Source organism: Marmota monax, unplaced genomic scaffold (assembly GCF_021218885.2).
Source record: "Marmota monax isolate L192 unplaced genomic scaffold, Marmota_monax_Labrador192_F-V1.1 WCK01_AAM20220418_F8-fsc00001, whole genome shotgun sequence".
In the NCBI taxonomy this organism is placed as follows: domain Eukaryota; kingdom Metazoa; phylum Chordata; class Mammalia; order Rodentia; family Sciuridae; genus Marmota; species Marmota monax.
Window position 1 is genome coordinate 33,501,884 of NW_026693777.1, and position 13,089 is coordinate 33,514,972.

A 13,089-nucleotide genomic window follows, 5' to 3' on the forward strand; every position below is an offset into this window, starting at 1 on the left:
TGATATTTCCAGACAGGTATATTGTGGATTATACCTGCCGGTATAATGACCCAAGGCAGGGAGAAAATGATCCTCAGCATATTGAACTGAGAAGAGTGAGGCAGGAAGAAAGGGATTCTCAAAGAATAAGACGTCAGCTCCTGAATGGGAGAAGGAGGAAGGATGGGCAATATACAAGCTGTATTACACCCAAGAAATTGAAAGAAAATCACTTCTTATCTCTTTCTCTGTGTATATCTTTTTCTTCTCCATCAAATTTTGATTAACAAACGTTCATCCAAGAACCACCCAGAAAACACCAAAGTCTTCTTCTCAAAGGCTCGATATTCTTCCCTTAAGTTTGAGGTCAATTTACACTGACTCCAAGCAAATGTGAAAGGGGGATTTCTCATTCAAATACGATACCCATGAAACTCACGTGCCTTCTGCTCTTGCTCTTCCTTATCACATTTCTTTGCACTGTTAACATGCACTCCTGCTGGCTGTCATTAGTTTAAGCATATCAGTTTTACTATGGTCATCAAAAGCATGTGGGGACACTTACTACACACTATTCAGTTAAATCTCAAGTACAGAAAATTTAGGTTCTCTCATTATGATTTAAGCATCATAGTATCCCTTCTAATCAATGTATGTCCATTCCAAAACCTCTCCCAGTGAGCCCATTATAACCTTATGGACATGAGCTGAGACACATTTCTGTTAGAGAGCAAGGATCTCCCAATAAAAGGTTGAAGCCAACTAGTGTCTCTTTTCTCTGTGTCAAACTAGCTGTTGCTCAACAAACAGAAGTAAACACCAGCTATAAGAGCTAATAGGTTCATGCTAGAATAGAAAGGATATGAATTAGTGAATGCAGAACCATTTGGAACATTTTTATAAAAGTGCATTGAAGGATGTGACTAATCCTAACTAATTCAACTCTTAAGTATAAAAATTGCATGTTGATTGTGAACACAGTATATCAAAGGATGTAAATATCTCATTAATAGTGCTTTTAGCAACCAAGTAAAAAAAATCCTGGAATTTGAAACATCTTTAACCTGAACAGGCCATGGATATTCAAATCTGTTTTGAGTCAGCCATGTCTTTCAATAGTGTATCTCCAGGCACACTTCTGAACCCAAATCTTCTTACCTTTCTTGGTAGCATCCCCTTGAACTAGTACTCTAATCATATTTGTTTAGTGTTTCTACACTCAGTTGAATACTGTCTTGTTTTCTTGCTCACAGATCAAACTCCCTCATTTTCTTCCTTGGATTTTCTCAAAATTCACCTTAAGTTTAGCCTTCCCAGACCATCCTATTCAAAAAACCATCATCCCCTGCCACCATTGTTATCTATTTCTTTCAACTTCTTTTTCTTCAAATAATCTATCTCCATTGGAAATACATTTGCTCTGTTTCTTGATTTCTATCTCCCCACACTAAAATGTGGACTTTATTAGAACTAGATGTCACGGCTTATATCCCCAGTGCCCAACATAATGCCTAATAATAGCAGAAACTCAACAAAGTTTCCTTGAATTAATTTGTTGACAAAATTGTTAATTGAGTTCTTAAAATTGTAGAAGCCATTCTGGAGCCATAACAATATAATATAACTCATTTTTTCTGCCCTAAAGAAACCTAACTGGTAGGGGAGTCAAAATAACACAAACAGTGTTGCAACAGCTATCCAAAACTCAGACCAACTCGAAATAAACATTTGGCATAACACAAAAACTTTGTGAATTTCAAAAATAACAGTCTGATGGCAAGAGAAGTTCCATGAGCGGTGTTTAAAAATGGGCAAGATATGAACTGAACAATTTTAAGTTCAGGCTATAAAGCTATGATTATTCTACAATTGGTGATAATACTTCAAATAGCAGTGGTAGAAAATATATTTAGCAAAAAATGAATAAAATTTGAGGACAGGTTGAGAGGAACTTTGAACTACATACAAACTGAAGAATTTGGGATTTGTCCTGTGTACAATTAGAGTGGAAATAAGGGTGAGGAGTGATGGAAAGGAGGTTTAAGAAGATAATTCTGGAATATGAAATAGATCAGAACCAGAGAGACTATTTATTAAGTTACTATGCCACCATAGGTATGGCACGCTGAATCTGGACAAAAATGATGAGTTTAGATAACCAAGGATTTTAGGGAAGATGCTAGAGTTTAGTTGTGCATTCAAGAAGGTGTAGAATTTTAATATTAAGATCTCAAGTTCCAGTTACAAGTAAGTAGAACCATTGAAGAATAGGGATGGTAAGAGCTAATATTTTAAAAACAAAACTAACAAATTTAAGATTAAACATTTGTATTTATTTACACTGGATCCTTGTGTAAAAATATCCAACAGAAAGCTGCAACAGTTTGACTACAATTTGGAAGTAATATTACTGCTAGACCTATCCCTGAACCAGGATTTAACTCAAGGTTTCCTCATGAAGTGTTATACTATAAATTAAGTTACTACTCTAGAAAATAAGAGGGTAGATAGTAGAAATTAAGTTTAGGGGACACTTATGCAGTGTAATTATAGGATTGTAATGCATTCCACTGTTGTCGTGTATTTAAAAAATAAATAAACGGAGACAGAAACAAGGTACAGGGGCAGGGAAGGTGGCAGAGTGGCTTTTTGTCCAAGTGGCCACGTTTATTTATACCAATAGGTTACATTAAGTCATTAGTACCATAACCACATTATTGTTTAGAGTATCAGTAAGGATACTTATGCTGCAGTTACGTTTCACAGTTACAATATGCAACGTTACGAGCTTTGTGCAGCTTTGTGCAGAGAGTCCATTGTCTGAAGTTACTGTTAGGCGGGCAGCTCCAGGAGCACAGGAGCTTGATGAAACATTGTAGTTATCTATAAAAGGAATTCTTCTATTCCCAGGATACGTGTGCCTAAGATCAAGGTCAAACCCTCCTGAAGAGCATTGCTACAGTGGCCAGGCATCCCATATCTTTGACATGGGAGTTTCCCAGTAGCCAGGCATTCTGCACGTTGCCACAGAAACTTCCCAGCAGCCAGGCATTCTGTATCTTTGCACAGAAACTTCCTAGCCACCAAGCATGCCACAATCACCAAGATTATCAGAGATCCAATCCCAAACTCCTACAATGCAGAGTTCTATAGAGAACCACATGAAAAATAAATGCACCTGAGGCCTGGATTGGCAGTTACCTCATAAATTCTATAGCTGTTTGGCTCGCACCTACTAACACTCATATGCCTGCATATACTAATGTACTATCAGTAGCCAAAAGGGAACAGGGTTTGTCACAAATCAGTATAACACTATTGAGGTCCCTGATTGTGCCTAAATCTATACTTGGAATCATGAAGAACACAAAGGTAGTGTTTTAATGTCCCTGATGTTGAAGATTTGGTCTTTGTGAGGTTTTCTAATCTGACCATCTAATCTAGTCTAATCTTCTCATCTGGTCGTTATTGGTAAAGTATCTGTGCATTTGCAATACTTTCAACATCATTTTTTGTGGGAGTAGGGGTACTAAAAATTGACCCCAGGGGTACTTTACTACTGAACTAACCCAGCCCTTTTTATTTCTTTTAAGACGGGGTCTTGCTAAATTGTTGAGACTGCCCTTGAACTTGTGATCTTCCTGCTTCAGTCACAACTTGCCTCAATGAAGGCAGAATTTAAGGATGCTGGAACACACCAACAGAATGAAATAAAAACCCAAAGGGTAAAAAGAATGTCAGCCATAGAGTAGTATATATCAAAGTCATATTAAGTTGAGTTGCAAAAATAAAGACGTTTCTATAAGGCACAGACATATTAGGAACATAATAGCAATAATTTCCTAAGATTTGTATCATAGGTCTAATGAATCCTTTAAAATTGTCTTCCCAACATATAAAAATAAAATAAGAGGAAGAGGGGAAAGCATGATCTCATTTGCCTCATGATCTTCCATCCTCCTAAGTAGTAAAATTATATTAAATTTGACTATTGAGTCCCATAGAGATTCCCTATCATAACACACAGAGAAATTTTTTTAGTGCCTCCTTTACATCTTTGTTCCAAAAATTGTAGATAATGGGATTAAAGAATGGGGTTGCCAAAGCATAGAACAAAGTCACAAATTTCTGCATCCCATGATAGCACCCAGAACCGGGGCTAACATACATCACCATGACTGAACCATAAAACAGAGACACTACAGAAAGGTGGGAGGCACAGGTTGAGAAAGCCTTGTGCCTTCCCAAATCTGAGGGCATATGTAGCACCGTGCTTAGGATACAGAAGTAAGTGCCAAGGATGTATAGAAAGGTAAGGAAGATGATGAGAGAGCTAATGACACCACAAAGTCAAGGTAATTCCAGATACAGGAGCACAGGACAATGCCAGCAAAGGTGCCAGATCACAGAGAAAGTGGTCAATAGTGTTTGGACCACAGAAGGGCACCTGAGATATTAGGATCACAGGGGTTAGTAACCAGAGAAAGCCACCCAGCCAGCAGAAGATGACTAGCCGAACACACAGGTGATTGCTCATTATGGTGGGATAGTGTAAAGGTCTACAAATAGCAAGAAATTGATCAAAAGACATCACTGACAGAAATAAGCCCTCAGCAGCGCACATGGAGAAGAAGAAGTAGAACTGGAGCAGGCAGCCAGCATAGGATATGCTCTTGGTCTGGGAGATAAGGTTGGCCAACATTTGGGGCACATCAGAGCTGACATAGCAGATCTCCAGGAAGGAGAAGTTGGCCAGGAGGATGTACATGGTTATGTGGAGCTTCCAGCTGGACCACACAGCACAGATGATGGATGTGTTCCCTGTGAGAGTCAGCAGGTAGATGAGGGAAAAGATAATAAAGAGGAAGATCCGGATCTCCCAGCGGCAGAGGAAGCCCAGGAGGATAAACTCACCCACAGACCCAGAGTTATTAGTTTCTAAGGCCCTCATTGTCTGACCTGTTGAGGTGGCAGAGAAAGGATCCACAGAAATATTTACATAGTTTTCTTCTTCTTGGAAAAGAGATACATTTTTATTTTTTTCAACTTGATTTTGTGGTATTACCATCTTCTCTTTAGAAAGATGAATTGTTCTTTCCTCTTGTCTTCCTTCCTTCTTAGTTACTCAATAAATATGTATTTACACATTGTTATTGTCAGGCACTGTTCTAGAAAATAAGGAAAGAATTATGAATAAAACAAGCAAAATCTGATCTTATTGAGCTCAGGTCAAATACCTTCTGTTCACAGCAACTTCGAACAGTATTTTGGTGACTAGAATTTCTAAATACAGAGAGATTGGTTATTTGAATTCGATTGGAAGAGATTTGAGGAGATTTATCTTGGAACTTTATTTGCATAGCATATACACTGTTTTTACTTAGAGTGTCTGTTCATTTGTGGCAACTTCATGGAAAGCTTATACAGATTATGGGTTAGATGCTAACATCCCTCCACCTTTATTCTGATGCTGGTCATGGACAAATAACAAAGGAATGTAACAAAAACAATTTTATTGTTATCTGAGACACCAATATTATAATCAGCTGAAAATAATAACAAAAGTTTTGTGAAGAAAAAAATAGAGCTTGGCAAAGATAGAATTTCCAAAGCCAATGATGAAGGAAAAACATTACTACATCATAAAAACATGGGGAAAGATTTGGCTGGAGACACACACACACACACACAGAGAGAGAGAGAGAGAGAGAGATCCAAAATATAAAAGTTAGAGTACCTTCAAAAGAATTGTTGAATAGAGGTAACAGAGGTAGGGCCATAGGACACACTGCCAGTTCTGACTAGTTCAAGCTTATTTTGCTGATTAAGAAAAAAAAAAAAAAACTAGAGGTAAACTACTGAAAGAGTAAAATTACCAAAGCTTTAGGAAACAGCAGTTTTCAGGACCACTTTGTACAGGTTAATGAAATTAGCAGGAAAAATATTTGAAAGCTATTACAGTAGTCCCAGGAAAAAAGTGTAAAGAGCTTGGCACAGGGTGAAATGTATAGAAACAAACCAGGACTGGACTCAGAAGAAGTGCAAAGATAGAAACCTAATCTCCCTTCTTTTAAATCAACAGTGGTTATTACATACCCCCCAAGGGGCTTTCCATGAGTCACAGATTTCACTCTACCTGGGATTCCCCACAGGAAGGAGGAAATGGATTCCCCACAGGAAGGAGGAAGTCACTCCCTGCACAATAGCCCCACTCTGTGGACAACATACTCCCATCTTGCTCTGGCATTTGGGTACCTCTCAGATTCCAACAGATGATGCACAGCTCACTGTTTTGAATATAAATGTTAATATTTCTTGAAATAAACTACTATTTACAAAGTTTTCCTCCCCTGCACACCACACAGTAGTTGGAGGTAGACTATGCTATGATCTGTGTGAAAGAGAAGTGTAAACCAGAGGGTTAGTCATCTAAATTATTGCCATAGTCTTTACTCATTTTCCTCTGGTAGGACTATAATCCTTTGGAAGATGACCTGAAAAAGCAAACAACAATTTATCCAAAAAATTATTAATTCTCTGTCTTAATAAGGTTTATATAATAGGAAAGCTGTTTGTAAAGAATAATCAGGGAAATTTATGCTCCTTTTTCATTCAACGTATAAAGCAAAATGGACAGTGAGACATGATAAAGACATTGCTGCTCATGGTCTGTTACCACTCCCATCCCCACAGAGCCTAAATGCAGCCCAGCAATGTGAAGGATCAGTCCCTCAGAAAATTTTCTTCAAAAGGTTCACTCATAGACGAAAACATGCCACAAATCTCTCTATTCCCCGTAACTTATCCCTAGACTCCGAGGCCCTATTTCGGGAGACCTCAATCCTGAGAGCTATAGGAACAATTAATGTGTATGATACATACCTGTGTTTCTTTTCTGTAATTATTGCACTTGAGATAAAAGCTACATGGATATGCATACATGAATATGTGTTAGCACACTCACACACATTCCAGGCTGTCAGAACAGTTGTGTTCCTTCCAGAGTTTCCTCTTCTAATCTTAATAAATTACCTTTTTACAATGAAGCCCTGGATTTGATCCATAGTACCACAAAAATAAAATTAAAAAGTTACCTCCTATATAACAAAATATTTCTGACATAAGATGTACACCTTTATATTCAAACATTAATCTTAAAAACCTAAACCTAGAGTTTTCCATTCATGTTGCCCAAATGTCAGTTTAAAGTGCTCGTCCACTAAATCCAGAATGATTCTGATTCCCGCATATCCAGAGCTACCAATCTCCATTCCTTATAAACTCTTAATCATCATATATAGATAAAAAATAGATATTAGTCAAACAAGAAGTTAAGACATCAGTTGTGGGACAGACAAAAATCAATATTTTCTTCAAATCTACATCAGCTTTCTATGCACCCTATGGAGTTAGATGATCATTTGCCTGAGTTCTTTTTTTCCCGCATTTTTTATTGGTACATTACAATTGTACATAATGGTGGGATTTGTTGTTACATATTCATACATATACCCAATCTAATAATATAATTTGGTCAATATAATTTCTCAATATTTTCCTTTTTCCTCCCCCCTCCCCTTAATCCCTTTCCTGTATTCTACTAATCTTTCCTCGATCAATTTTCATGAGATTCTCCCCAACTTTGTTTTCCTTTTTCCTCTTTAGCTTTCACATATGAGGAAAAATAGAACCCTTGACCTTCTGAGTTTGGCTTATTTTACTTAATATAATATTCTCAAGTTCCATTTACTTTCTCACAAATGACATAAATTTCATTTTTCTTTATGAACTGAATAAAATTTCATTTTATGTATATATATATATATATATATATATATATATATATATATATACACTATATTTACTTTTTTCCATTCGTCTATTGATGGACTCCAAGGCTGGTTCCATAGTTCAGCTGTTGGGCGTTGTGTTGCTGTAAACATGGATATGCATGTATCACTCTAATATGATGACTTTAATCCCTTAGGATAAATACTGGAGAGTAGTATAGCTGGGTCATGTGGTGCTTCCTTTCCTAGTCTTTTGAGGAACCTCCACACTCATTTTCATAGTGGTTATACTAATTTACAGTTCCACCAACAGTGTTAAAAGTGTTTTTTCTCCACATCCTCTCCAACATTTATTACTGTTTATATCTTTGACGGATGCCTTTCTGACTAGAGTGAGATGAAATCTCAGTGTAGTTTTAATTTGAATTTCCCTAATTGCTAATGATGTTGAATGTTTTTTCATATGTTTGTTGGTAATTTTTATTTCTTCTTTTGAGAAATATTTATTCAATTCATTTGCTCGTTTATTAATTGGGATTTTTCTTTTGTTGTTGTTGTTGTTTCTTGTTTTAGTTCTTTGTGTATCCTAGATATTAATTGTGTCAGAAGAATAGAAACGAAAGATTTTGTTCCATTCTGTACATTCTTTCTTACAATCTTGTTTTCTTTGCTGTTCAAAGTTTTTTTTTTTAATTTGATGCTATCCTATTTATTAACTCTTGACATTATTTCCTGAGCCTCAGGGGTTCTATTGAGAAAGTCATTACCTGCACCTATATACTGGAGTGTTGATTTTACATTTTCTTCTAGAAGTTGCATAGTTTTCTGGTATAATTCCTAGGTCTTTGATTAATGTTGAATTGATTTTTATGTAGGGTGAAAGATAAGGGTCTGGTTTCATTCTTTTGCATGTGGAAAACCAGCTTCCCCAGAACCATTTTAAAAAATGGCTATCTTTCTCCAATGCTTGTTTTTAGAATCTTGGTCAAGAATCATATGTCCTGTGCCTGAGTTCTAGATCACTGATTGTAATTAGAATTTATGTTCCGCACCCCAATCCTTACCCATGCAACAGCCTCAATAATTTCTGATACAACTGAGCCACAGTAGTGCTAGAATTCACTTATCAAAGACAATGAAGCCAAAATAGGGCCAAATATAAAGGGTCCAAGCTCAAGAATCACCAGTTGAAGAACCTGCCATCAGGAACACTCATTTGTATTTTAAGTGAACAATAAATAAACTTCTTTCATATTTGATTTAATTTTGGGGGGAAAAAAAGTTAGTTGCAGAAAAACAATGTGACTGTTTACATCTAATTTGAACATTTTGATTTAAAGAAAACAATCTGTAAATGGCTGCATTGACATGTAATTTGGTGTTTTATTGCCTTCAAAGATCTTATTGTAAAATTATTGGAAGAGGTTGTGGCTCAGTGGTAGAGCACTTGCCTAGCATGTATGAGGCATTAGGTTTCATTCTCAGCACCACATATAAATAAACAAATAAAATAAGTATTCATCAACAACTAATAAAACATAAAATAAATAATTTTTTTAAAAGAGGTCTTTAAAAAAAATATAGGAATAATTAAGGAAATAATTTTTATAGAGACTGAGCACTTACCTGGAGGAAATAGAAAGTGAATGTCAGTAAATAAATTTACCAATAAATCACCATTAGGTCTTATTCAGATATAATTTGTTTTAAAAACTATAATATTATAGCTTTCTGTATTTAAGAAAGCTTCATCATTCTTCCTTTAGTTTAAACTAAAACCTGAAAAGCAGACATAAAAAAAAAACTTATACAGTGGGAAATAGTGTGAAATGGTGGTAGGGTAATGCAAAGGGTTAGAGATGAGCTCCTTAGAGGACATTGAATCAAATGGGCATAGCTACAGAAAAAAAAATTTATAAAGAACTGTCCACCCCAACCCCATTCAATTAACAGCAGTAAGAAAGGAACTATAAGCCCAGCTGCAGGAAGTTGGACCCAGGCTAATTTCAAAAGCTCATAAAGCCTGAAATGGTAAGTAGAGTAAAATTTTTATTAAAGTCAATCACAGAAAACAAAAAGTTATAAATAAAGTTTAATTAAAATGTAGAGTGCTTAAATTTTCTTTTATATATATCACTTTATTAGATATTATAGAATTAAGTTAGATCTATTAACAGAAACAAACTCTTTTTTAATTTTGTATTTGTTCTTTTTAGTTACACATGACAGTAGAGTGTATTTTGACACATTATATATACATGGAGTATAACTTCCCATTCTTGTGGTTGTACATGGTGTGAAGTTACACTGGTCGTGTATTTGTATATGAACATAGAAAGTAATATCTGATTCATCCTACTGTCTTTACTATTCCCATCACTCTTCTTTTCCCTTTATTGTCCTTTGTCTAATACAATGAATTTCTATTCTTCTCCTCCCCCATCCTTATTTTTTGTTAGCACTTGCATATCAGAGAGAACTTTTGGCTTTTGGTATTTTGAGAATTGGCTTATTTCACTTAGTAAGATAGTCTCCAGTTCCATATATTTGCTGGTAAATGCCATAATTTTATTCTTCTTTATGTCTGAATAATATTCTATTGTGAATATATTTATCCATTAATCTGTTGAAGGGCACCCAGATTGGTCCATAACTTAGCTATTGTGAATTGAGCTGCTATAAACATTGATGTGGCTGCATCACTATAATATGCTGATTTTAAGTCCTTCAAGTATAATCCAAGGAGTGTGATAACTGGGTCAAATGGTGGTTCCATTTCAAGTTTTCTGGGGAATCTCCATACTGCTTTCCAGAGTGGTTGCACCAATTTGCAGTCCCACCAGCAATGTATGAATGTACCTTTTTCCCCCACATCCTCGCCAACACTTAATATTGCTTGTATTCTTGATAATTGCCATTCTGACTGGAGTAAGATGAAATCTTAGTTTTGATTTGCATTTTTATAATTGCTAGAGATGATGAACATTTTTTCATATACTTGTTGACTGATCATATTTCTTTTTCTTTGAATTACCTGTTCAGTTCCTTCCCCATTTATCGATTGGGTTATTTGGGGGTGGGGTGTAAGCTTTTTGAGTTGTTGTATATCCTGGAGATTCATTCTCTATCTGAGGTACAGGTGGCAAAGATTTTCTCCCATATCTGTAAGCTCTCTCTTCACACAGAACCAAATTCTTAAAATATTATCTAATTGCTCTATTTCACCTATTTTGGGGTCTGTAGAATGAGTTCCTAACCACCATGGCTTCGCACAATCTGCTCTTTCTGCCTGTCATTTTCTTTCCTTGCAAATAGAAGCTCACCGTCCTTCAGCAGACCACATGCTGGCTTTTAAAACTCCCATGTGGAAATTACATATTATAGTCACCCACACATCTCTGGGCAATTAGGTGTAATCTTTTAACTACACCCAACTTCAAGGTATCAGGGAGATACTGGTTCATGTTGCAAAATACTGATGAACAGACTAAACTAATAGACAGAATAAAAGACTAACAACTACTTCAACCTTTCTTTAAAGCCCCTTTTCTTTATGCAATTCAATATTTCTTAAAATAATGTGAAAAAAAATACAAGTGTAAGTTTATTATAATACTTTAAGCTTTTTTAAGCAAAGGTCCTTTTAACTTAAAAAGCTATAAGGACCATGGGTTCTCATTTCGTATCTAATTAATTTTTTTAAATGAACAAATTTTCTATAGCAAAAAAAATGCAACTTAAAAATATAAGTACTATATACAACCTGCTCCAGAACACTTCTTCCTGGAAAAGGGTCATGTATGTTCTCAAGACCATTGTTAAAGTTTTGACAAAGTTTTAACTTGCTTCCAGAAAGATTTGCTAGCTATTTTGCCAAATTTTATTTCTTCCTTTTAATTTTTTTTTACTAATGTTTCCATCCTTAAATTATTGTGTTTCACAAATACATTGCTGTACCATTCAGAGTTTGGTAAAGGAAACTTAAATGATATTTTTAGCAGAAAGAAATTTAGCACAGGGAATTAAATGCTTGATTAAATCCTTTTATTTTTTAACTAATAGTCATCACTAAAGATGTAACATAATTTTATGACCTTGAGATCATTTACAGTCTCTCAATATCTTATTGTAGATGCTTCAAACTGTCCTGTCCTAGGTATTTGATGATATTTTTCACATATTCCATCATTCCTTCATTCAATCATTCAGTCAAATGTTTGTTGAGCCATCCTCTTCACAATACACTTTTCCATCCACTGTTAACATCATAGAATACAAGTTTCTCCCCAAATGTAATTTATTTAGTGAGCTGGGAAACCACAGAACATTTGAGGTAATATGATGGGTTCCGTGGTAGATATGATGCTTCACTTTTAAGCAGAGGCATCTAGACAAAGTTGGAAATGAGGTTCAAGCTCAGAAGAGGGTAATGAATTTATTAAATATTAGAAGTTTTAGAATAGAAAGGGTATTTGAACTTAGGGCCAGACTGCCTAAGGAACACATCCAAGAAAAGAGAAAAAAATCTAATGTCAGGTCATCAGCAATGCTATAAAAAACATAAAGAAATATATAGGGGATAAGTACAGGATCATAAAAAAGCAAAGTGAGGAAAGGAAAGGACAGAGGAGAACAGATGAATGCACTAATATAAAAGCAAAGAAAATGGAGTTTTCTTTGTATTTTCTTTGAGAAAGTGGTCAGCCTGGTCAAATACCACTAAAAAGTCCAACAAAATAAGAAATCACAGTTTAAAATTTATTTAACCACAAAAAATTAATTTTGACCCTAGCAAAAATTCAACAAAGTTATGAAGGAGGGCAGAATGTTGCAAGTTGAAGAGTGAATGACACTGGGAAGCAGAACAGTGTAGACCACAGGGATGGCTCCAAAGAAAAGAAGAGAGAGAGACTAGGAACTGAAGGAGTTGCTCATTGAAGAAAAAGCTATTAGGTTTTTGGTTTTCATTTTCTATGACAAAAGGATTAAGCAATCAATAGGGAAGGCCAAGGACAGGTCCCTGTGAAGAGATTCAATTTGAACAGGGGATTAAAATGTCTTTTATTGTTATAGGGAAAACAAAAGAAATATGAAGCCAGATCTCTTTTTGTCCTAATGTGTTCAAATCAGCAATAACTATCTCACCTGTCACCTATTATTGGTGATGTGTTAAAGTCAGAAACACAGTAGTACATTGATTCTGTCCCCCAAAGCCTTTTTTTACTTAAGTAATCCATCCACATAGAGAAAAATAATAATAGCAACCTATAATAATTATTTATTTGTAATAGCATTATAAATACTATATTACAATAAATTA

At 35.3% G+C, this 13,089-nt stretch overlaps 1 pseudogene; it reads right to left on the reverse strand.

Moving 5' to 3' along the window:
- Positions 1-3,993: 3,993 nt before the first annotated feature.
- On the reverse strand, positions 3,994-4,930 carry LOC124104762 (olfactory receptor 11H12-like; annotated as a pseudogene).
- Positions 4,931-13,089: the final 8,159 nt, after the last annotated feature.